Below are 25,119 nucleotides of genomic sequence, written 5' to 3'. Positions count from 1 at the left end.
TGTGGAGACTTGCCACACCCCCTTTTTAGGCTGGCCACACCCCTAAGTATGGGCCCCTATCACTGCATTCCCCCGGTGAGCCCTTCATGCCCCAATCCGACACTGCTGGTGATACATATACACACACTCTTAGACATTGCTAAGACTCTTTATCCACTCACTGGTCATCTCCAGACTGGACTACTGTAATCTGCTCCTGACTGGCATTCCTGACAAATACCTCTCTATCTCCACTCCAATCTATCCTCAATGCTGCTGCCCGGCTCATCTTCCTCACCAAACGCACTACGTCCACCTCTCCTCTCTTACTAGACCTTCACTGGCTCCCCTTCCCTTTCAGAATCCATTTCAAGCTTCTCACACTCGCTTACAAAGCCCTCACCCACTCCTCTCCCATCTACATCTCTGACCTTATCTCCCTTTACACCCCCACCCGTCCACTTCGCTCTGCTAATGCACGCCGACTCTCCTGCCTACGGATTACTTCCTCCCACTCCTACCTCCAAGATTTCTCATGTGCTGCACCACTTCTTTGGAATTCCCTACCTCTCCCCCTCAGACTCTCCACCTCTCTATAAAATTTCAAATGAGCTCTCAAGACCCACTTCTTCACCAAACCTAGCCACAGCCAAATCTCATCCTAACCCTCTGTTCTACGCTCTCTATGTACCCCAACTGTGTCACCCCTGTCTGTCTACCCCTCCCCTTTAGAATGTAAGCTCTCACGAGCAGGGCCCTCTTCCCTCATGTGCTTATCCTTTCTTACTTTAATAATCTTCAACTGCACCAATTCCATCAGTCTTCTGCCACCTGATATTTATTCCAGTGTCATCTGCTGATGTAACTATGTTTATTTACCCTGTACTTGTCCTATACTGTCATCAACTGTAAGTTGCTGTTTTCCTGTTTGATTATTTGTTTATGTACTCTGTAATTGGGCGCTGCGGAACCCTTGTGGCGCCATATAAATAAAGGATAATAATAATAATAATAATAATAATAACACACACACACACATATATATATATATATATATATATATGTAAAAAAAAAAAAAAATATATATATATATATATATATATATACATATTTTATGTGTGTGTGTTTTTACATTTCTATATATGTGTATATATGTGTAAATATATGGAATCTACATGTTTTATCAGCACATGGGATGCTGTCTGTCATTACACCAACAGCGGCATCCTCTCTGATGGAAGCCAGGCAGCGAGCCCCCTCGCTTTGGGCCCGGTGGATCACTTTGCTCGCCACATGTTATATTCCCACTCAGTTGGTGGCTTGGACCCACCAACCGAGTGGAATGCCCAGTGGCATGACGGATTCCGATGTCGGTCTCCTGAACGGCGGGATCCTGACAGCCGGCCTTTTAATGCATATGTATGTATATGTATATATATATATATATATATATATATATATATATATATATATATATATAGAGCAAGTAGAGGCGGCACCTGGATATTTCATGAGATTCTGAGGCAGGTATATATCAATGTTTTGAATGTTTATTCGTCATCAGGATGAAATACACAGTGAAATAAAACCTCCTTAAATACCTTACCCCACCACGTATAATTGCTGCATAGCGCGGGTTGCGGTATGAAGATGCACACCAAATGAGTCACCATCCTTCGCCCGTTGCCATGGTAACCTATATCACAAATTACAAACATGCAATCATGGACATGGCCACATAGAAACCTGTATACTTGCAACACCAGGAACATATTTGAAACATATTTAAAGATACATTGTATTACATCTGATATATATAAATACAGTGTCTCAGTCCACAGTAATAAAATAAACATATATAAGGCAGAGCGTACCCTCATCCGAGAGAATAGATGAAAATTACTCACATATAGCCGGTAATAAAATAAAAGTTACACTAAAGCCATAAGCACTCTCTAACTTAATAGCATATCCATAGAGCTACAAGAATAAAATAATAAAAATAAAAAATAAAAAAGACATTGCACCCAGATTTAAAGAAAGCAATCAGGTTTAGAGAAAGCAATGCAACCCTACGGTTTCATTTAACCCACGTGGTGCTAAGGTCCCAAGTTCATGGATCCATTTTGTCTCCTTATGGAGTAAGTGAAAAGATCTAGTGCCACCCCTCAACAACTGTGGTTCATGGTCAATAATGATGTAGCGCATTACCGCTATTAGTGCTTAAAGTGGTCCTTGAGTGGTGGTGAAACTCCCCCCCTCCCCCTGGTGCCCATGGAATAAATAGGGGCGTGGTCTCAAAATGTAAGGGGCGTGGTCACACAATAGTAATAATGCCCACAGTAGTAGAACCCCCTAATTCACATAATGCCCACAGTAGTAGCACCCCGTAATACACAATGCCCACAGCAGTAGCACCCCTTTTACAATGACCACAGTATAGTAGTGCTCCTTATGAAATGTCCACTGTATTGGTAGTGCCCCTTATATAGAGCCCATAGTAATGGTGCCCCTATGCAATGCCCCCAGTAGTAGTGCCCCTTATGTCCCCAGGAGTGATGCCCCTTATGAAGTGCCCCCTTTACAATGCCCTCATTAGTAGTTGCCCCCATTAGTTATGCCCTTAATGGTAATGCCCCTGTGTAGTATTACCCCCAGTAGTAATGTTGCCTGTAGTAATGCCCCAGTTGTTTAGCCCCCAGTAGTAATGCCCCTGCAGTTATAACCCCAATAGTTTACCCCCACTTTTGTTTAGCCTCCCAGTGGTAATGTCCCCAGTAGTTTAGCCCCAGTAGTTTAGTTCTCATGTAGTTTGCCCCATGTAGTTTAACCCCAGTGGTAATGCCCCCTGCAGTTTAGCCCCTGCAGTTATGCCCCCAGTAGTAATGCCCCCAGTAGTTTAGCCCCATGTAGTTTGCCCCAAGTAGGAATGCCCCCAGTAGTTTATCCCCTATAGTTATGCCCCCTGTAGTTTGCCCCCTTGTAGTTTAGCCCTCCTGTAGTTATGACCCCAGTAGTAATGTGCCCCTGTAGTTATGCCCCCAGTAGTAATCTGCCCCTGTAGTTTGCCCCCAGTAGTTAGCCCCATGTAGCTTGCCCCCAGTAGTTTACCCCATGTAGCTTGCCCCAAGTAGTAATTCCCCCAGTAGTAATGCCCTCTGTAGTTTGTCTCCTTGTAGTTTAGCCCCCCTGTAGTAATGCCCCTTGTAGTTTAGCCCCCTGTAGTTTAGCCCCCCTGTAGTTTAGCCCCCAAATAGTAATGCCCCCAGTAGTTTGCCCCCATGTAGTTTAGCTCCCCTGTACTTTAGTCCACAAATAGAAATGCCCCCAGTAGTAATGCGCCCCTGTAGTTTGCCCCCAGTTGTTTACCCCTTGTAGCTTGCCCCCAGTAGACGTGCCTTAAAAAGAAAATCACCGTACTTACCAAGTCCTGCTAAAGCGCCCGACCGCTGTGATCTCCTGGCATCCGGCTCCCTGTACTATGAGAAAGATGTCATGACATCTCAGGGACACGTTAAAAGATATATAATGAACTTCATCATGCATGTTACACTATGATTGATGGTATATTTCTTACCACTATGCAGATGATTGAAAGATTTGCCTGTAGTTAAGGATCGACATGTCACACAATGGTAACAACCTTTTTGTAAAGACAAAAAATTCTGCTCACTTTGGCCAGATTGTAAGCCAGTGATGTCGGTGCGCATCACCCAATCACGAATGTTCTTACCTTTTGAGAAGCGGGGCATGAAATAGTGCATCCAGATAAGTGGAGATCCGCTGGAACAACCCATTACGAGAAGCAGTAATGGGTTGTTCCAGCGGATCTCCACTTATCTGGATGCACTATTACAACTGTGCATTGTCGATCATCCCCGTTATTTGCTTGATACCACTAGTTTTTTGAATAAGTTAGAGGAATTGGGTTCACTTCCAGCTGATAGTCTCTTATGTAGTATTGATATTACAAGTTTGTATTGGGTTTAGTAGCAGTGAGGAGGCTTATTTCATCTCATCCAGCATATTCAGGCCCTGACATTGACCTTTTCATAGATTTGTTAGAAATGGTTCTGACTTGCAATTATTTTTTGTTCAACGGTAGATTTTATCTGCAAATTGCCGAATGTGCAATGGGGTCCCCTGTGGCCCCCTCGTATGCGCATTCATTTATGTTTATGGTTGAACAGGAAATATTTTTTTACAACACGGAGTTCGCTGACAGCATCATAATGTATGGGAGGTATATAGATGACCTTTTTGTAGTTTGGTCGGGTACTGAACAAAGATTCAGGACTTTGCTGGAGACACATAATACAACTATCCACCCGGTTAAATTCACGTGCATTATAGATGCTGTCCAAGTGAATTATTTGGATGTTCAGGTGTCACTGCATGTTGGTGTGATTTCGACTGAATTGTTTAGCAAACCCACTGAGTGACTTTATTACATGCACGCAGTTTCCATCCTAAGGCAATGAAGTTTGGGTTACCTTACCCACAGTTTATCCGTGCAGTACGGATATGTAAGGACAAAGCGGTTGAACATATTGATGTTATGATCAAAAATCTGTTGAGTAGGGGGTATGATTTAGAGCAGTTACAAAAGGCTAAGAATTACAATGCTCTAGATCTAGCCTTTTATCCAAAACACAGAGAAGGAAAAGAGTAAAGTGCTTGAACGGGTAAACCATTACAATAACAGGAGCGGAGAAATTACTAAGACTGTAAAACACTTATGGCCGATTGTGAGTAGTGATGTTGATTTAAATTTAAAAGATACTGATATCATGCCCTGCTTCTCAAGAGGTAAAAACATTTGTGATTACGTGATGCGCACCGACATTACTGGCATACAATCTGGCTAAAGTGAGCAGAATTTTTTGTCTTTACAAAAAGGTTGTTACTGTTGTCTTAATTGTGTGACATGTCAATCCTTAACTACAGGCAAATGTTTCAATCATCTGCATAGTGGTAAAAAATATACCATCAATCATAGGGTTACATGCACGACGAAGTCCATTATATATCTTTTAACGTGTCCCTGTGGGTTAAGCTACGTAGGAAAAAGTGATAGGACCCTTAGAGAATGCATTGCTAATCATAAATCAGCTATTCGGGCTGCACTAACATCTGGAGACAGTGATCAACCAGTGGCGGGTCATTTTAGGAGAGCTGGACATAGTATAACGGTAATGCGCTACATCATTATTGACCATGAACCACAGTTGTTGAGGGGTGGCAATAGATCTTTGATTTGTGAAATGAAACCGTAGGGTTGCGTTGCTTTCTCTAAACCTGATTGCTTTCTTTAAATCTGGGTGCAATGTCTATTTTAGTTTTTATTTTTGATCTTTTCTTCTTGTACCTCTATGGATATGCTATTAAGTTACTGAGTGCTTATGGCTTTAGTGTAACCTTTATTTTATTACCGGCTATATGTGAGTAATTTGCATCTATTCTCTCGGATGAGGGTACGCTTTGCCCTATATATGTTTATTTTGTTACTGTGGACTGAGACACTGTATTTATAAATATCAGATGTAATACAATGTATCTGTAAATATGTTTCAAATATGTTCCTGGTGTTGCAAGTATACAGGTTTCTATGTGGCCATGTCCGTGATTGCATGTTTGTGATTTAGGTTACCATGGCAACGGGCGAAGGATGGTGATGCATTTGGTGGGCGTCTTCATACCGGAATCCGCTCTATGCAGCAATTATACATGGCGGTGTAAGGTATTTAAGGAGTTTTTTTCACTGTGTATTTTAGCCTGATGACGAATAAACATTCGAAACGTTTATATATATCTTTCACTGAATCTCATGAAATATGCGAGTGTCGCCTCTACTTGCTGTTTGTTGGACCTTTGCTGTAAAGGACCTAGGAGGGCACAGGAGAAGGCTGAATGTAATTAATGGGAAAGCTGCTTCAACTCTAATATATATATATATATATATATATATATATATATATATATATATATATATATATATAGACAGTGTATGTGTGTGTGTGTATATATATATATATATATATATATATACATATATATGATATTTAGTAACTAGTACTGCGCTTTAATCACTCTTACTATTTTTATACAATTAAGAAAGTTCACCATACCAGTTGCTCTTTTATTTATCTTGAGTACAGCAGCTGCCCAAAGATTGTTTCTCTGCTTGAACGGACCTAATGAATAGATATAAAGAAGTAGTTTCTCTGGGGGCGCCTAATCATATGACTTTCTATGGGTTAATTAGCTTCACAATCAAATGGATCTTAAATATAAATTTTGATCTTATATTTAATCCAGATACCACAATATACACTGCTCAAAAAAATTAAAGGGAACACTTAAACAACACATCCTAGATCTGAATGAATGAAATATTCTTATTAAATACTTTGTTCTTTACATAGTTGAATGTGCTGACAACAAAATCACACAAAAATTATCAATGGAAATCAAATTTATTAACACATGGAGGTCTGGATTTGGAGTCACACTCAAAATTAAAGTGGAAAAACACACTACAGGCTGATCCAGCTTTGATGTAATGTCCTTAAAACAAGTCAAAATGAGGCTCAGTAGTGTGTGTGGCCTCCACGTGCCTGTATGACGTCCCTACAACCCACACAAGTGGCTCAGGTAGTGCAGCTCATCCAGGATGGCACATCAATGCGAGCTGTGGCAAGTAGGTTTGCTGTGTCTGTCAGCGTAGTGTCCAGAGCATGGAGGCGCTACCAGGAGACAGGCCAGTACATCAGGAGACGTGGAGGAGGCCGTAGGAAGGCAACAACCCAGCAGCAGGACCGCTACCTCTGCCTTTGTGCAAGGAGGAACAGGAGGAGCACTGCCAGAGCCCTGCAAAATGACCTCCAGCAAGCCACAAATATGCATGTGTCTACTCAAACGATCAGAAACAGACTCCATGAGGGTGCTATGAGGGCCCGACGTCCACAGATGGGGGTTGTGCTTACAGCCCAACACCGTGCAGGACGTTTGGCATTTGCCAGAGAACACCAAGATTGGCAAATACGCCACTGGCGCCCTGTGCTCTTCACAGATGAAAACAGGTTCTCACTGAGCACATGATAGACGTGACAGAGTCTGGAGACGCCAAGGAGAACATTCTGCTGCCTGCAACATCCTCCAGCATGACCGGTTTGGCAGTGGGTCAGTAATGGTGTGGGGTGGATTTCTTTGGGGAGCCGCACAGCCCTCCATGTGCTCGCCAGAGGTAGACTGACTGCCATTAGGTACCGAGATGAGATCCTCAGACCCCTTGTGAGACCATATGCTGGTGCAGTTGGCCCTGGGTTCCTCCTAATGCAAGACAATGCTATACCTCATGTGGCTGGAGTGTGTCAGCAGTTCCTGCAAGACGAAGGCATTGATGCTATGGACTAGCCCGCCCGTTCCCCAGACCTGAATCCAATTGAGCATATCTGGGACATCATGTCTTGCTCCATACACCAATGCCACGTTGCACCACAGACTGTCCAGGAGTTGGCGGATGCTTAGTCCAGGTCTGGGAGGAGATCCCACAGGAGACCATCCGCTACCTCATCAGGAGCATGCCCAGGCATTGTAGGGAGGTCATACAGGCACGTGAAGGCCACACACACTTCTGAACCTCATTTTGACTTGTTTTAAGGACATTACATCAAAGTTGGATCAGCCTGTAGTGTGTTTTTCCACTTTAATTTTGAGTGTGACTCCAAATACAGACCTCCATGGGTTTATAAATTTGATTTCCATTGATCATTTTTGTGTGATTTTTTTGTCAGCACATTCAACTATGTAAAGAACAAAGTATTTAATAAGATTATTTAATTCATTCAGATCTAGGATGTGTTATTTTAGTGTTCCCTTTATTTTTTTGAGCAGTGTATAATTTGTTGAGTACAACCAATGGTTAATATTTACAAAATATAAACTTATTTATTAAAAAACATGTAAAAATACATTATTCTGTATAAAATTACTCAATAAACAGCATATATTAAAAATCAATTGTTTCCTTTTATTTCAGGATCTGAATAGTCAATCCATACAACACCCAATGTGTTTCATCATTCAAGGCTTCATCAGGGGTATAACAAAACCACTAAAACATAAAACATAAAAAAGGTTGTCTCAATATCCATACATCATGGTAGAAATTCAAAACAGGTAACGTATTTCTACATAGTGTACATAAAAAACAAATCAAATCTAATTCAGAAGAAAAGATGTACAGTTGATTGATGCATTAGATTATTAATCCAATTAGAGATAGATTCTATCCATAATATACATTTTTTAGGGTATAGTTACATAATAAATTTCCTAAAGGTCAGATAATGTTTGGAACATATCAGCGGAAAAATGTATATTTATATTTTGCAATAGTATGAGCAAAAAGGACAAAAAAGGGACAAAAAAGGACAAAAAACAAAGAAAGTGGAGAAGTAGCAAAATAAATGACCACAGAAATACCAAAGTGGGGATACCATCTATTATAGGAGCATTATGGTACCTCATAAACTCTTTAATGTAGGATCCAATAGTAAATACCATGGACTCAACAGTACATTTAGACACATTCTTAGTATTAGTCACTCGTGAGACCTAAAGATATTTTTACTTACTTGATGTTCTTAAGTTTTTTGGGATGCTATGTGGTTCTTTCCATATGATTATCCCTTTGGGTTGTAGTTAGGAGTTGTGACCTTAATCAGGCTTGGACTGGCCCACAGGGCTACAGGGGAAACCACTGGTGGGCCCTATTGCTTGGGGGCCCTCCTCCTGCTCTAAGGATCATGCTCCAGACTGTGCACTGTTATTATACATATGTTACCTTATACTGGACTATAGTGAATTTTCTAGAGTGCGTTGCTGCTAAGTAATATGGTACATTATCATGCATGGAGCAGCTGAATTTACTGTATATATTTATGAAAGGGCCCAGGCGTTGCACTCTCTAATCGTTGGTCAAACCAATGAGGTGGCAGGCCACACCCCCTCTGCAGACTGGCCACACCTCTAAACATGGGCCCCTACCACTGCATTCCCCCTGTGGGCCCTACATGCCCCAGTCCGACACTGACCTTAATAATACATTATTAACAGGATTACAACCAGATTGAAGATAAGTAATAATTCCACTATTTATTTTTTATGTTTGCTATTACAGATTACAGTCACACATTTTTGGTTCCCCTACTGAGATAGTGACACATATACATATATATTATTTTCTATATCTATATAATATATCTATATATACATATAATATATAATATATATGTCATTATCTCAGTAGGGAACCCAAAAATGTGGGATTTTGAATTTTGGATAAGGGATACTCAACCTGTATTACATTTCTTTTATCGAGTTAGTGATTCAAATAATAATAATAATATAATATTGTATCCCTAAGGTCTCATCTGTGGGGCCACCTAGTGTTATAAAAGTATAGTACCTGTTCCCACTCAAAATTACATGACTTTACCCGGGCTTCACCCACTCTGTGGAATGCACTCCCATGCACAATAAGACTCTCCTCTAGTCTCCAAACCTTTAAATGTTCCCTGAAAACTCATCTCTCCAGACAAGCCTACCAAATTTCAGACCCACACACATAACCTGCAATGCTTCCCTATCCAGTTACATCCCCTCTGTACAGTCAACATAACCTCACATTTTGTCTTCCAACATTGCTGGGTGATGCTATCATACAACCCATTAAGAACCTAGCAATCTGGGGAACCATTATGTAACAGGTAGCATCTATCCTTGTGTATCAATGCCTATTTCCCTACAGATTGTAAGCTTGCGAGCAGGGCCTTCCTACCTCTGTCTGTCTTTCTGTCTTTGCCCAGTGTTGTTCTATAACTGTTGTTCTAATTGTAAAGTGCAACGGAATATGCTGTGCTATATAGGAAACTGCTAATAAATAAATAAAATAAATAGTAGATCAGTTAGCATGATTGCTATATGCAATCAAACCTTACTGTATCTATAGATTATAATTAGTATTATATCTACTTACTGTAATTGAATTGGTCAGCCCGCATAGAATGATGTCACAATGGACCCTGTGACTGACTAAAATTCCTATTCGTCAGAAACCCATTAAACCTGTAAGGAGTCAATTTTCCCATTATAATTCTATTTATCCAATATTCATAGTGTATTAATACAATTTATAGAAAATTACCTTTCCCAAATGTTCAACTAGGAATCCCGGCTTTTGTAGACAAAGTTTTAGATTCCCAAATAGGGGTCCTTTTAGGATTTATAGATAACAAATAGTCAGTTCCCACCTTTGAGAGGAAATAAAAAGAGTGGTATAAATAGAGGGGATTGGAGACTTCCAACCTCATTGGCTGTTGGACAGCTAGACAAGAAGAATCACTATTAAGGAACACACAGGAGAGGTATTTTCCACAAGGCTATGTTGATATTATGATAAGATTGGGAAAATAATCTCAAAGGTGGGAATTGACTATTTGTTATCTATAGATCTTAAAAGGACCCCAATTTGGGACTCTAAAACTTTGTCTACAAAAGCCGGGATTCCTAGTTGAACATATAGGAAAGGTAATATTCTATAAATTGTATTAACACACGATGAATATTGGATAAATAGAATTATAATGGGGAAATTTGACTCCTTACAGGTTTAATGGGCTTCTGACGAATGGGAATATTAGTCAGTCACAGGGTCCATTCTGACATCATTCTATACACGCTGACCAACTCAATTACAGTAAGTAGATATAATACTAATGATAATCTATAGATAAGGTTTGATTGCATATAGCAATCATGCTAATTGATCTACTATACTTTTATAACACTAGGTGGCCCCACAGATGAGACCTTAGGGATACAATATTATATTATTACTATTATTATTATTATTATTATTATTATTATTATTATTATTATTATTATTATTATTTGAATCACTAACTCGATAAAAGAAATGTAATAATAGCAAACATAAAAAATAAATAGTGGAATTATTATTAATCTTCAATCTGGTTGTAATCCTGTTAATAAAGTATTATTTAGGTCACAACTCCTAACTACAACCCAAAGGTATAATCATATGGAAAGAACCACATACTGTAGCATCCCAAAAAAACTAATGAACATCGAGTAAGTAAAAATATCTTTAGGTCTCACGAGTGACTAATACGAGTGACTAATACTAAGAATGTGTCTGAATGTACTGTTGAGTCCATGGTATTTACTATTGGATCCTACATAAAAGATTTTGTTATGAGGTACCATAATGCTCATATAAGAGATGGTATCCCCACCAGAGGCGTAACTTGGGTAGGGCGAGCAGGGCACGTGCCCTGGGCGCCGTGACTGGCACAGCTAAGGGGGGCGCCCGCACCGTCGTCCAGGGCATTGCTGCCGCCCACGCACCCACAGCCGCCACCGCCTGACCGCCCGCAGCCGTTGCCCGCAGCTGCCGCCACTGCCAGCGCACCTGTACGCCGCCGAGCAAGAACCGCTGTGGTGCTCGGCGGCGTTATTGCTGCTGCCGGGAGCGTGACCGCGATGCCAGCGTCACGCTCCCTTAACTTCCACCTGCCGCTAAGTGCTGAGGAGGGACAGCCTGCTGTTGCGGGGACGGGGCGACGAGCCTGCTGTTGCCGGCGGCACCCACAGTCACAGACGATGGCGGAGGAGAGGCCACTGCCGGGTGTGAGGAGGACAGCGATGAGGCGGAGGAGGCAGAAGACGCTGCAGAGGTCCCGGTGCGGCCGGTGATGGAGGCCCCTGGGGAGTCGGAGGAGGATGAAGGGGAAGAGGCCGAACTTCTGCCTGCCGCTGGGAGGTGAGGAGGGAGAAGGGGGGGTGTAACACTAGACAGCGACACACAAAGAGACTACCCCCCCTTTCCCCCATTCTATGCCTCTTTGTTTATAGTATACCCCCCCCCCCCCTTTCCCCTATGCCTGATACCCCTTTCACATCGCACTAAAAACCCGGTATCGACACAGCATATTGCACGGGTCCGTGTGCGATGTGAAAGGTCCTTTGGTGAATTAGCGGGTCGTCTGACCCGGTAATTCAACCCGGTAAAAAAGAAGGGTTATTACCGGGTTGATTACCGGGTCAGGCGCAGTGTGAATGGGAGCCGTTCCGATGCGACACGGCTCCCATTCACAGTATAGGCAGAGGCGGCGCAGGGGATGAGCTCATCTCCCGGCGCCGCCTCCACCCCCGCCCCTGCTGCTGCTCCGCCCTCCGCTGCTATGGCAACCGACCCGGTATATTGCCGGATCGGAAAGCCAGCAACGGAGCACAAATGCCGGATCCCACCCGGTAAGTACACGTTTCTCTTACACTGTAGGATCCGGCATTTGCGATGTGAAAGCAGCATAAGAGAGGCATAGGATAGGGGTAGAGGGGTATACTATAATACTATAAACAAAGAGAGGCATGGAATAGGGGGAGAGGGGGGATTTACTATACACAAAGAGGTATAGAATAGGGGGGGTATACTATACACGAAGAGAGGCATATAATGGGGGGAGGTACACAGAAAGAGACACATAGAATAGGGGGGGAGGTATACACAGAGCAGAGGCAAGTCGCCCCCGCTACTATTGTTGTAGTAAAACTGTATTTATATCCGAGTGCCGCCACAATTGTGAGTGTGTGTGTATGTGTATGTGTATATATATATATATATATATATATATATATGTGTGTGAATTTTGGCTCATTCAGTGTGCTTTAATGTGAATTTCGGGTCATCCCGTGTGCTATAATGTGAATTTCGGCTCATCCTGTGTGCTACAATATGAATTGCGGCTCATCCTGTGTGCTTTAATGTGAATTTCGGGTCATCCTGTGTGCTTTAATGTTAATTTTCGGGTCATCCTGTGTGCTATAATGTGAATTTCGGCTCATCCTGTGTGCTATCATGTTAATTTCGGCTCATTCAGTGTGCTATAATGTGAATTTCGGGTCATCCTGTGTGCTATAATATGAATTTCGGCTCATCCTGTGTGCTATAATATGAATTTCGGCTCATTCAGTGTGCTTTAATGTTAATTTTCGGGTTATCCTGTGTGCTATCATGTGAATTTCGGCTCATCCTGTGTGCTATCATGTTAATTTTGGCTCATTCAGTGTGCTTTAATGTGAATTTCGGGTCATCCTGTGTGCTATAATGTGAATTTCGGGTCATCCTGTGTTCTATAATGTGAATTTCGGCTCATTCAGTGTGCTTTAATGTGAATTTCAGGTCATCCTGTGTGCTAAAATGTGAAAGGTCTAGTATTAAATAGTATAAGAATAGTATAAGGTCTAGTACTAGTATAACCTGTACTAGATAGTATAAGGGGTCCTACTACACTGAAGAACACCCCCCCTTTTGAGTGACCACGCCCCCTTTTCCGGAGCGAGCGCCCCGAAGGCGCGCGCATAATTACACCCTTCACTTTTCCATACCCTTACTTCGAAACTTCCACTTCAACCACTGCACCTACAGCTATACATACACATCCAGACATCTTTATACACAGTGACACCTATTTGTGTAGGAGATGATGATGGTAAGGTTCATGTGGAATTATAAAGAATGTTCCCAGTATGACATGAAACAGCTGGCGTGTCATGTTGGCACATCCTAGTTTCAGTGTTCATGCCCCCCTCATGGCCATTTTTTTCAGAGTGTGCCAGTGGCGTGCGCACATATTTTCCTTTTGTATTTTTTTTTTTTGTATTTTTTTTTTTGGGGGGGGCGCCATTATTGATCTTGCCCTGGGCTCCAAAAACCCTAGTTACGCCTCTGATCCCCACTTTAGTATTTCTGTGGTCATTTCTTTTGCTACTTTTCCATTTTCTTCGTTTTTTGTCCTTTTTTGTCCTTTTTTGCTCATACTATTGCAAAATATAAATATACATTTTCCACTGATATGTTCCAAACATTATCTGACCTTTAGGAAATTTATTCTGTAACTATACCCTAAAAAATGTATATTATGGATAGAATATATCTCTAATTGGAATAATAATCTAATGTACAGTATCAATCAATTGTACATCTTGTCCTCTGAATTAGATGATTTGCTTTTTATGTAAACTAAGTAGAAATACATTCCCTGTTTTAATTTTCTACCATGATGTATGGATATTGAGACAACCTTTTTTATGTTTTATGTTTTAGTGGTTTTGTTATACCCCTGATGAAGTCTTGAATGACAAAACGCTTTGGGTGTTGTATGGATTGACTATTCAGATCCAGAAATAAAAGGAAACAATTGATTTTTAATATATACTGTTTATTGAGTAATTTTATACAGAATAATGTATTTTTGCATTTTTTTTAATAATTATGTTTATATTTTGTAAATATTAACCATTGGTTGTACTCAACAAATTACATATTGTGGTATCTGGATTAAATATAAGATCAAAATTTATTTTTAAGATCCATTTGATTGTGAAGGGAATTAACCCATAGAAAGTCATATGATTAGGCGGCCCCAGAGAAACTACTTCTTTTTATATATATCTATATATATATACAATGCTCAAAAAAATAAAGGGAACACTTAAACAACACAATGTAACTCCAAGTCAATCACACTTCTGTGAAATCAAACTGTCTACTTAGGAAGCAACACTGACTGATAATCAATTTCACATGCTGTTGTGCAAATGGAATAGACAACAGGTGGAAATTATAGGCAATTAGCAAGACACCCCCAATAAAGGAGTTGTTCTGCAGGTGGTGACCATAGACCACTTCTCAGCTCCTATGCTTTCTGGCTGATGTTTTGGTCACTTTTGAAAGCTGGCAGTGCTTTCACTCTAGTGGTAGCATGAGACGGAGTCTATAACCCACACAAGTGTCTCAGGTAGTGCAGCTCATCCAGGATGGCACATCAATGCGAGCTGTGGCAAGAAGGTTTGCTGTGTCTGTCAGCATAGTGTCCAGAGCATGGAGGCGCTACCAGGAGACAGGCCAGTACATCAGGAGATGTGGAGGAGTCCGTAGGAGGGCAACAACACAGCAGCAGGACCGCTACCTCCGCCTTTGTGCAAGGAGGAACAGGAGGAGCACTGCCAGAGCCCTGCAAAATGACCTCCAGCAAGCCACAAATGTGCATGTGTCTACGCAAATGATCAGAAACAAACTCCATGAGGGTGGTATGAGGGCCAGACGTCCACAGGTGGGAGTTGTGCTTATAGCCCAACACCATGCAGGACGTTTGGCATTTGCCAGAGAACACCAAGATTGACAAATTTGCCACTGGCGCCCTGTGCTCTTCACAGATGAAAACAGGTTCTCACTGAGCACATGTGACAGACGTGACAGAGTCTGTAGACGCCAAGGAGAACGTTCTGCTGCCTGCAACATCCTCCAGCATGACCGGTTTGGCAGTGGGTCAGTAATAGTGTGGGGTGGCATTTCTATGGGGGGCCGCACAGCCCTCCATGTGCTCACCAGAGGTAGCCTGACTGCCATTAAGTACCGAGATGAGATCCTCAGACCCCTTGTGAGACCATATGCTGGTGCAGTTGGCCCTGGGTTCCTCCTAATGCAAGACAATGCTATACCTCATGTGGCTGGAGTGTGTCAGCAGTTCCTGCAAGACAAAGGCATTGATGCTATGGACTGGCCCGCCCGTTCCCCAGACCTGAATACAATTGAGCACATCTGGGACATCATGTCTCGCTCCATCCACCAACGCCACGTTGCACCACAGACTGCCAGGAGTTGGCGGATGCTTTAGTCCAGGTCTGGGAGGAGATCCCTCAGGAGACCATCCACCACCTCATCAGGAGCATGCACAGGCATTGTCGGGAGGACATAAAGGCACGTGGAGGCCACACACACTACTGAGCCTCATTTTAACTTGTTTTAGGACATTACATCAAAGTTGGATCAGGCTTTAGTGTTTTTTTCCACTTTAATTTTGAGTGTGACTCCAAATCCAGACCTCCATGGGTTAATAAATTTGATTTCCATTGATAATTTGTGTGTGATTTTGTTGTCAGCACATTCAACTATGTAAAGAACAAAGTATTTAATAAGAATATTTCATTCATTCAGATCTAGGATGTGTTATTTTAGTGTTCCCTTTATTCTTTTGAGCAGTGTATATATGTATATATATGTATATATATGTGTATATATATATATATATATATATATATACATACATACATACATACATACATACATACATACATACATACATACATACATACATATATACATATATACATACACACACACCCACGGACCCCACCCCGGATAACTCCTGCATTTTCCGCTGTTTTCTACACTTATGAAGCATTTCAAATCCAATACAGCAGTTTTTATTTTGACACAGAATCCTGCTTTATACTTTATAGGAATGTTAGAGTATTGGTGAAACATGAATCACATAGTGTTTCTTTGTGGTGCTTTTAGGAGAAAAAATCATTTTTGCTTTTGGTTCAATTTCTTGAAATTTCAATTAAAAAAACACTTTTTTTAGCCATATGGATTAAAAGAAATAAGAATTTGATACCTACCGGTAATTCCTTTTCTCCTAGTCCGTAGTGGATACTGGGATCTTGTACTTTAGTACCATGGGGTATAGATCGGGTCCACTGGAGCATGACACGTTAAAACTTTTAGTGTGTGTATTTGTGTGCTGGCTCCTCCCCTCTATGCCAGTCCTACCAGACTCAGTCTAGGAAAACTGTGCCCGAGGAGATGGACATAATAAGATAGAAGAACAATACAAGAGCAGTGAGGCAACAAGCCAACACACAACAATGAATGTAAGGAGGGCGCTAACCAGAACAGAGGGAAGCAATGCCAAACTAACCCGGATAGCAAGGCTATCCCAACAACATAACGGGCCCACAACGTCGGTCCAGCCAAGTACTTACACAGGAAAGCAGGAACAAAGCACTGAGGCGGGCACCCAGTATCCACTTTGAACTAGGAGAAAAGGAATTCCCGGTAGGTATCAAATTCCTTTTTTCTATTATGTCCTTGTGGATACTGGGGTCTTGTACTTTAGTACCATGGGAAAGTCTGAAAGCTCCCAAATGGGTCTCAGAGTGCTGAGACCCCTGTAAAACTGCCTGACCAAACCGAAGGTCATCCTTGGCCAAGGTATTGAACCAATAAAATTTAACAAACGTGTTCAAACCAGACCAAGTTGCAGTTCGGCACAACTGTAGGGCCAATACACCCCGGTCAGCCGCCCAGGAAGACCCCACTGACCACATCAAGTGAGCCTAAATAGACTTTGGTAAGGGTAGAGCCGCCAAAGTATAGGCCTGTTGAATGGTCAACCGGAGCCAACGACCAATAGATTGCTTGGAAGTTGGCTCACCAATCTTGTAGGCATCATAAAGGACAACAGCGAGTCAGATTGCAGATGATGGGCCGTCCTTTTGACATAAATTTTCAGAGCCCTGACCACATCCAGGGACTCTTGACCAACGGAAGCATCAGACAACACTGGAACCACAATAGGCTGATTCACATGAAAAGCTGACACCAATTTAGGCAAATACTGAGGATGGGTCTTACATTCCGCCCTGTCCTCATGAAAAATCAAATAAGGGCACTTACAGGATAAGGCTCCTAATTCAGAGACATGCCTGGCAGACACCAATGCCAATAACATCACCGTCTTCTAGGTGAGGGATTTCAACTCCACCCACTGTAAGGGTTCAAACCAATCTGATTGGTGAAAGGACAGAACCACATTGAGGTCACATTGAGCCATGGGAGTTACAAAGGGCGGTTGCATATGAAGAACTTCCTTTAGGAAAGTCTACTTCCGGTAACATTGCAAGCTGTTTCTGGAAGAAAATAGAAAGGGCCGAAATCTGGACTTTGATGGAGCCTAAACATAGGCCCATATCCACTCCCGCTTGCAGGAAAAGTAGAAAATGACCAATTTTACATTCCACAGGAGAGACCTTTCTACTTTCACACCAGGAAACATACTTTTTCCAGATACGATGATAATGTTTTGACGCAACCATCTTCCTGGCCTGGATCATCTTCCTGGCCTGGACCCGAGAGGGAAGGCCCTTTTTTGCTAGAATCTCCTTCTCAACTTCCAAGCCATCAAAAGTAGCCACTGCAAGTCTGGATAGACAAACAGACCTTGCTGAAGAAGATCGTCTCGGAGCGGTAGAGGCATTGAATACTCCAGAGTCATGGTTAGGAGGCCCGAGTACCACGCACGCCGAGGCCAATCTGGAGCAATTAAAATTGCCTGAACACTTTCCTTTCTGAGCCTTTTTAGCACTCTGGGGATCAGCAGTAGATTAGGGAACAGGTACACAAACTGGTACATCCACGGTGATGTCAGTGCATCCACTGCTACAGCCTGTGGATCCCTCGTTCTGGAACAGTAGTGGCAAATCTTCTTGTTGAGACAAGAAGCCATAAGATCAATCTGTGGACAGCCCTACTGATGAATTAACTGTTGAAACACCTGGGGATGTAGGCCCCACTCCCTAGGATGGAGGTTGTGCCTGCTGAGGAAGTCTGCTTCCCAGTTGTCCACTCCTGGAATGAATATGGCTGAGATGGCCCTTGCATTGGCTTCCGCCCAGATGAGAATACTTGACACTTCTCGCATTGCCGCTTTGCTTCTTGTTCCACATTATCGGTTTATGTACGCCACCACCGTGGCGTTATCCGATTGAACCTGGATTGCCTGATCCTTCAGGAGATGAGAAGCCTGCAGAAGAGTATTGTAAATTGCCCTGAGTTCCAGAATGTTTATTGGCAAAGCCGATTCCTGCACTGACCATAACCCCTGGAACTGGGCCACTTGGATCACCGCTCCCCTACCATGGAGGCTGGCATCCATTGTCAGTAGAATCCATGAGTGGAGATTGAAACTTCTGCCCTCTATCATGGGAGGAATGTGAAGCCACCATAATAGAGAAATCTGGGCTTTCAGAGACAGGGACACTTCCTGATGCATATGATGGTGAGAATCCGACCATTTGTCTAGCAGATCCAGTTGAAATGGTCGGGCATGATACTTGCCATATTGGACTGCCTTATATGCAGCCACCATCATGCCCAGTAAGCGGATGTAACGATGTATGGACACCCTGCAAGGACTGAGTACCGAGTGGACCATAGCCTGTATAGTCAAGGCCTTGTCCATCGGGAGAAACACCTTTTGAGATACCGTATCCAGAATCATCTCAAGGAACTGAAGACATTGGGGTAAATTTACTAAGGTGGGAGATTTTTAGAACTGGTGATGTTGCCCATAGCAACCAATCAGATTATATCTATTATCTGCTAAAAGCAGCTAGATAAATGGTAAGTAGAATCTGATTGGTTGCCATGGGCAACATCACCAGTTCTAAAAATCTCCCACCTTGGTAAATTTACCCCATTGGGTCAGTTCCAGGTGAGATTTCTGAAAGTTTAGGATCCACCCATGATCCATAAGTAGGCAAGTAGTTAGATTGATGCTGTGCAGTAAATGCTTCCTGGACACCTTTATTAGGAGATTGTCCAAATAGGGAACTATGTTCACTCCCATCATGTGTAGTTGCAGCATCATCTCCACAATGACCTTGGTGAAGACCCTCGGAGCTGTGGATAATCCAAAGGGTAGGGCCTGAAACTGGAAATGGTCATCCAAAATGGTAACCCTGAGGTAAGCAAGGGCTTTTGCATTTAGCACATTGACATTAAAATTATCTGGGAGTGGTAGGAATCATTGCTGTAAATCGGTACTAAACCATTACTTCAGCATGCACATTATAAAATAAACAGATTAATGCAGAATACAGGTTGAACACGATGGGCATTTTGCCTCTTTTCAACCTCACTGACTATGTAACTATGTAACTATGATGAGGGGTCCACATGAGAATGTGTAGGTAAGCATCCTTGACATCCAGAGACACCAGGAACTACTCCTCCTCCAGAGCGGACACCACCACCCACAGGGATTCCATCTTAAATTTGAACACCCGCAAATACGGGTTTAGAGACCATCTGGTTTAGGAATGACAAAAAGAATGGAGTAAAAACCCTGTTGCGTAACGGAGGAGGTACAGAAACTAACACCCCTTTCAGCAAAAGTTTTTGAATAGCCTCTTGCAAGGTAACTTTTGCTGCGGGTAAAGCTGGTAAGCCCGACTTGAAAAGCCTGTGAGGAGGTAGTGTTTGAAATTCCAGCCAGTATCCTTGGGAAATGAGATCCTTCACCAAAAGATCCTGGCAGGACATGTGTGGGCCATTAATCTTACACAATTATTTAATAGCCTCGCTTATAAAATTTGCAGCATCCTGTATATGTTGCAGCAGAATAATGACCACATCCCAGAGAGTCTAAACCATCAATAACGTTATCACACCAATTAACAACCGCCCTGGAGATCCACCCGCAAACTATTATAGGGCATTGTGCTGCGCCTGCTACCGTATAAATTGCCATAAGCGTTGCCTAAATTATACGGTCAGCTGGCTCCTTCAGGGATTTAGCCCCAGAAACAGGCAGTACCAATTTCTTAGATAATATGGACACAGATGTATCAATCGACTGGGTTTTTCCCCAACTTTTCTGTCTTCAGCTGGAAGGGGAAAGGTTGATAAAAACCTCTGAGGAATTTTAAATTTTTTAACAGGGTTTAACCAAGCATCCCTGGCCAGAGAGTTTAACTCTTTAGACACCAGAAAGGTAGATGAACTCTTGGGTCTAACATTAAAGTATAACTCCTCATCTGGTTCCGCCTCCTGATCTGGTATGTGGAGGACTTCCCTTACAGCAAATATGAGAGCCTACACCCCAGGGGACAGAGACCTGTCCACGTCCATGTCATCATCATCATCCACATCTGGCTGATCAGAATCTGAATCAGACTGGAGAACCTGTGGTAGTGAGCGTTGGTATCTGCTGCTTTAGCCACACAATCAATTGAGTGTTTTAACACCTGTCTCTCTGTTTTAGCTACAGCTAATTCTGAATTTATATTTTGAATCATGCTTTTAAAGCTATCCAATCAGTCAGGTGCTTATGAACTGTGTCTCTGTGGAGATAAAGAACATTGCTCACACATAAGTGACCCTGCAGAAGACGGGGCAGAGTAACAAGCAGCACACATAACCATGTCCACAGACATCCTTCGCAACTGTAATACAGCGTAGCACACTGACCCAACACCTCCACATAGACCCTAGAGAGCCCCTGGAGTGACGCTGGGGAATGGAGACCAGCACACAGAACACAGCAGCACATTGTGTTAAAGTATGTGTATGACCTGATAAAAGTGCAGCGGCGCTACCACTGGTGTGCTCCCCCCTTCCTATGACCCCCTGATACCAGTTGTACAGCCTGTAACAGCGTGGGTCTGGGAGGACCAGCATGCATGCAGCCTGTCAGATATACAGCAGCAGGAAATAGTGCCTTCCTGCAGCTGGTCCCGCTCTGGTAAGCCCCGCCCCTTGTAATGGTGCATGGTCCCTACAGTTTATACTAGCCACATTTTACAAGAAACACAAATTGATGTATCTCAAACAGTACACACAAAGCCTTGAGACAGTGGTGGTCATTCCGAGTTGATCGCTCGCTAGCAGTTTTTAACAGCCGTGCAAATGCTATGCCGCCTCCCACTGGGAGTGTATTTTAGCTTAGCAGAAGTGCGAACGAAAGGATCGCAGATCGGCTACAAATATTTTTTGTGCAGTTTCAGAGTAACTCAAAACCTACTCAGCGCTTGCGATCACTTCAAACCATTCAGTTCCTGATTTGATGTCACAAACACGCCCTGCGTTCACCCAGCCACACCTGCAGTTTTCCTGGCATGCCTGCTTTCTTCCGAACACTCCCTGAAAATGGTCAGTTCACACCCAGAAACACCCACTTCATGTCAATCACTCTGCGGCAGCCAGTGCGACTGAAAAGCATCGCTAGACCCTGTGTGAAACTACATAATTTATTGTAATAGTACGTTGTGCGTGCGCATTGTGCCACATACGCTTACGTAGAAGTGCCATTTTTTGCCTCATCGCTGCACAGCGAACTAATGCAGCTAGCGATCAACTCGGAATGACCACCAGTGAGCACTGTGGGGCAATAGCCCAGAGCTAGTTCGTCCACGGTGGGCACCGCTGCTTCAGGACAATGACCGCCACGTGACCTGCCGCCAACTGCACCGGGGACCTGCTAACCGGGACCCTGGTGTAACACTCACCATACCTGGGCTTTGGCATCTGCTAGAGGGTGGCGGCTAGCTGCTGGCGTGGGCACACATACTAACAATGTGTGATGAGTACCTCAGGAGCTCAGTGTCCTGTCAGCTGGGATTACGAACCATTAACCCTCAGGAGGTTGGTTCGGTCCCCACTCTAAGTACCACGAAGCATGTAGTCTGTTTACCAAGCAGAGCTACCTGAAAATAATAAGCTAAATTAAATTTATAGAAAAATCTCTGGAGCTACAGAGAAGTGCACCCAGCTCCTTGGGCACATTTTTCTAAACTGAGTGTGGTAGGAAGGGCATAGAGAGGAGGAGCCAGCACACACACACTAAAAAGTTTTAAAGGGCAATGCTCCAGTGGACCCGATCTATACCCCATGGTAGCACTTCTGCTACGCTAAAATACACTCCCAGTGGGAGGCGGCATAGCGTTTGTACTAAAGTAGAAGACCCCAGTATCCACTAGGACGTAAGAGAAAAGGTTTTGTTTTAGAATAAGTACAAAGACTAATGCTATTATCTGAAAATACAATGTCTTCTGGAAAAAACAAGGTATACTTTGTGGAGGCACCCCATAAAAAATTCACTGATATTGATGTTGGAATGTGACAAGCGCTAACATCAGAAAAGGGTAAGAAGCCCTCAACAGCGCAGGGGTTAATGAGCAATTATAATTGGCAATGTCTGATTAGGCCATCAGAATAATGTGGCTTTCTACTGTTTGTACAAACTGTATAAATACTAGTTAGCAGCCCATAAAATTGATGGAACATCATAACAGTAATGTGCATGCTCGATCTTGAATTGCTCCATCGGTCGCCATCTAGTGGCTGCTGGCATGCAAAACACTTGAAATCTCCCCATAGAGGCGAGGAGCAGTGTTAGCCTTTTATTATAAGGAATTTGAATCATTTCTAGTTAATTAAAAATGTTCTTTTATGATTCAAGTACAATAGTCAGTCTTCTGAAAGAATAATAGTTCATTGCATTGCTTTCATTAATGTACATTAAATGCAAACAATTGTTACAATGCAAAAACTGATTAGTCCAAGAGCTTAAAATATCAACATAAATCAAAAGTGCATTGTCAGTCTTTATGCATACTGCAGTCACATTGCATAATCATTTTAATTATTTATTGGTACAGCTTTCCAAAACTCAAAAGCTATGTAACTTTCCGTGACAATGGGCCTGATTGCAGCAGCAAATTTGTCAGTTAATGGGTAAAGCCACTGCCACTGCGGGGGGGGGGGGGGGGGGGGGGGGGCAGATATAACATTTGCAGAGAGTTAGATTTGGGTGGGTTATATTGTTTCTGTGCAGGTAAATACTGGCTGCTTTATTTTTACACTGCACTTTAGATTTCAGTTTGAACACCCCCCACCCAAATCTAACTCTCTGCACATGTTATATCTCCCCCCCCCCAGTAGTGCACATGGTTTTGCCCATTAGCTACCAAATTTGCTGCTGGAGGAGACTGCTACCTCTGGCAACCGGAGGAGTGGTCCATCTAGCTCAGATGGGATGAATTCTAGAGAGGCGCCTAGGCAAATGGTGGTGGTAGGGGACTCTATCATTAGGAAGGCAGATTGGGCAATATGCTACCGGGACCATGATTGCCGTACGGTCTGTTGTCTCCTGGGTGCTCGGGTATGGCACATCGTGGACCGGGTAGATAGATTGTTGGGAGGGGCTTGGAAAGACCCGGCGGTCTTGGTGCATGTTGGCACCAACGACAAAGTTAGTGGTAGGTGGGATGTCCTTAAGAAAGATTATAGGGACTTAGGCCAGAAACTAAAAAAAAGGACATCTAAGGTAATTTTTTCCGAAATATTCCCAGTGCTACGCGCTAGCCCAGGGAGACAGGGAGATTAGGGAGGTTAATGTGTGGCTCAGAGACTGGTGTAGGAAAGAGGGGTTTGTGTTCTTGGAACACTGGGCGGACTTCTCAGTCAGGCGCCATCTTTTTTCTCATGACAGATTGCATTTGAATGAGGAAGGGGCTGCGGTGCTGGGGGGTAGGATGGTTAGTAGGTTGCAGGAGCTTTTAAGCTAGGAGCCTGGGGGAGGGTTTAGCTAGAAACTATGGGTCATGCAGCGAGTATAGTAGGGATGGTGGTAGTGAGAAAAAAGGGGGTGGAGAAGGGGGGAGGCAAAGTGCAGCCAGTAAGGGTATTTACATGGGTTCTAATAAGGGTGTTAAGAAAGGTATTGCTAAAGCATTAAATAATAACAATTATATGTCATCATTACAGCCTATAGAAAATGTTGTACGGGACTTAAGGGAAAAGACTTATGTCAGGGCGGTGAATTTAGATGGGAACATTGGGTTGACCAAAGAGAAAAGTAAGGTGGGCAATACTAAGTATGGTGGGGTTGGAGAGGGACAGAGAAGTACAGTCTGTATCAGTAACTCTACGGATGCACTAGTTAACCAGGATGGGAAATCTTTAGGAAAACAAACAAAATAAAGGAACCGATAAACTAAAATGTATGCTTGCAAACGCAAGAGGTCTAGCAGGTAAAATGGGGGAATTGGAATTGTTAGCATCAAAGGCTGAGTATTATAGGTATTACGGAAACATGGTGGGACGACTCTCACGACTGGGTTGCTAACTTGGATGGGTATTCTCTTTTCAGGAGGGACAGGGCTAACAAAAGAGGAGGAGGTGTATATCTTTATGTTAAACCATCACTTAAACCATACCTAAAGGAGGCTATCTATGAGGAGACTGGTGATAATGTGGAGTCACTATGGGTCGAAATCTCAAGTGGGGGAATTGATGCAAAAAAACTAGTCATAGGCACGTGCTACAAACAGCTGGATATTAGCATACATGAGGAAGAACAACTATTGCAGCAAATCAAAACGGCTGCGGGATTGGGGGACATCCTTGTGATTGGGGATTTTAATTAC

This window comes from Pseudophryne corroboree, chromosome 2 (genome assembly GCF_028390025.1).
Source record: "Pseudophryne corroboree isolate aPseCor3 chromosome 2, aPseCor3.hap2, whole genome shotgun sequence".
Taxonomy (NCBI): Eukaryota; Metazoa; Chordata; class Amphibia; order Anura; family Myobatrachidae; genus Pseudophryne; species Pseudophryne corroboree.
This window is presented reverse-complemented; position numbering follows the sequence as displayed.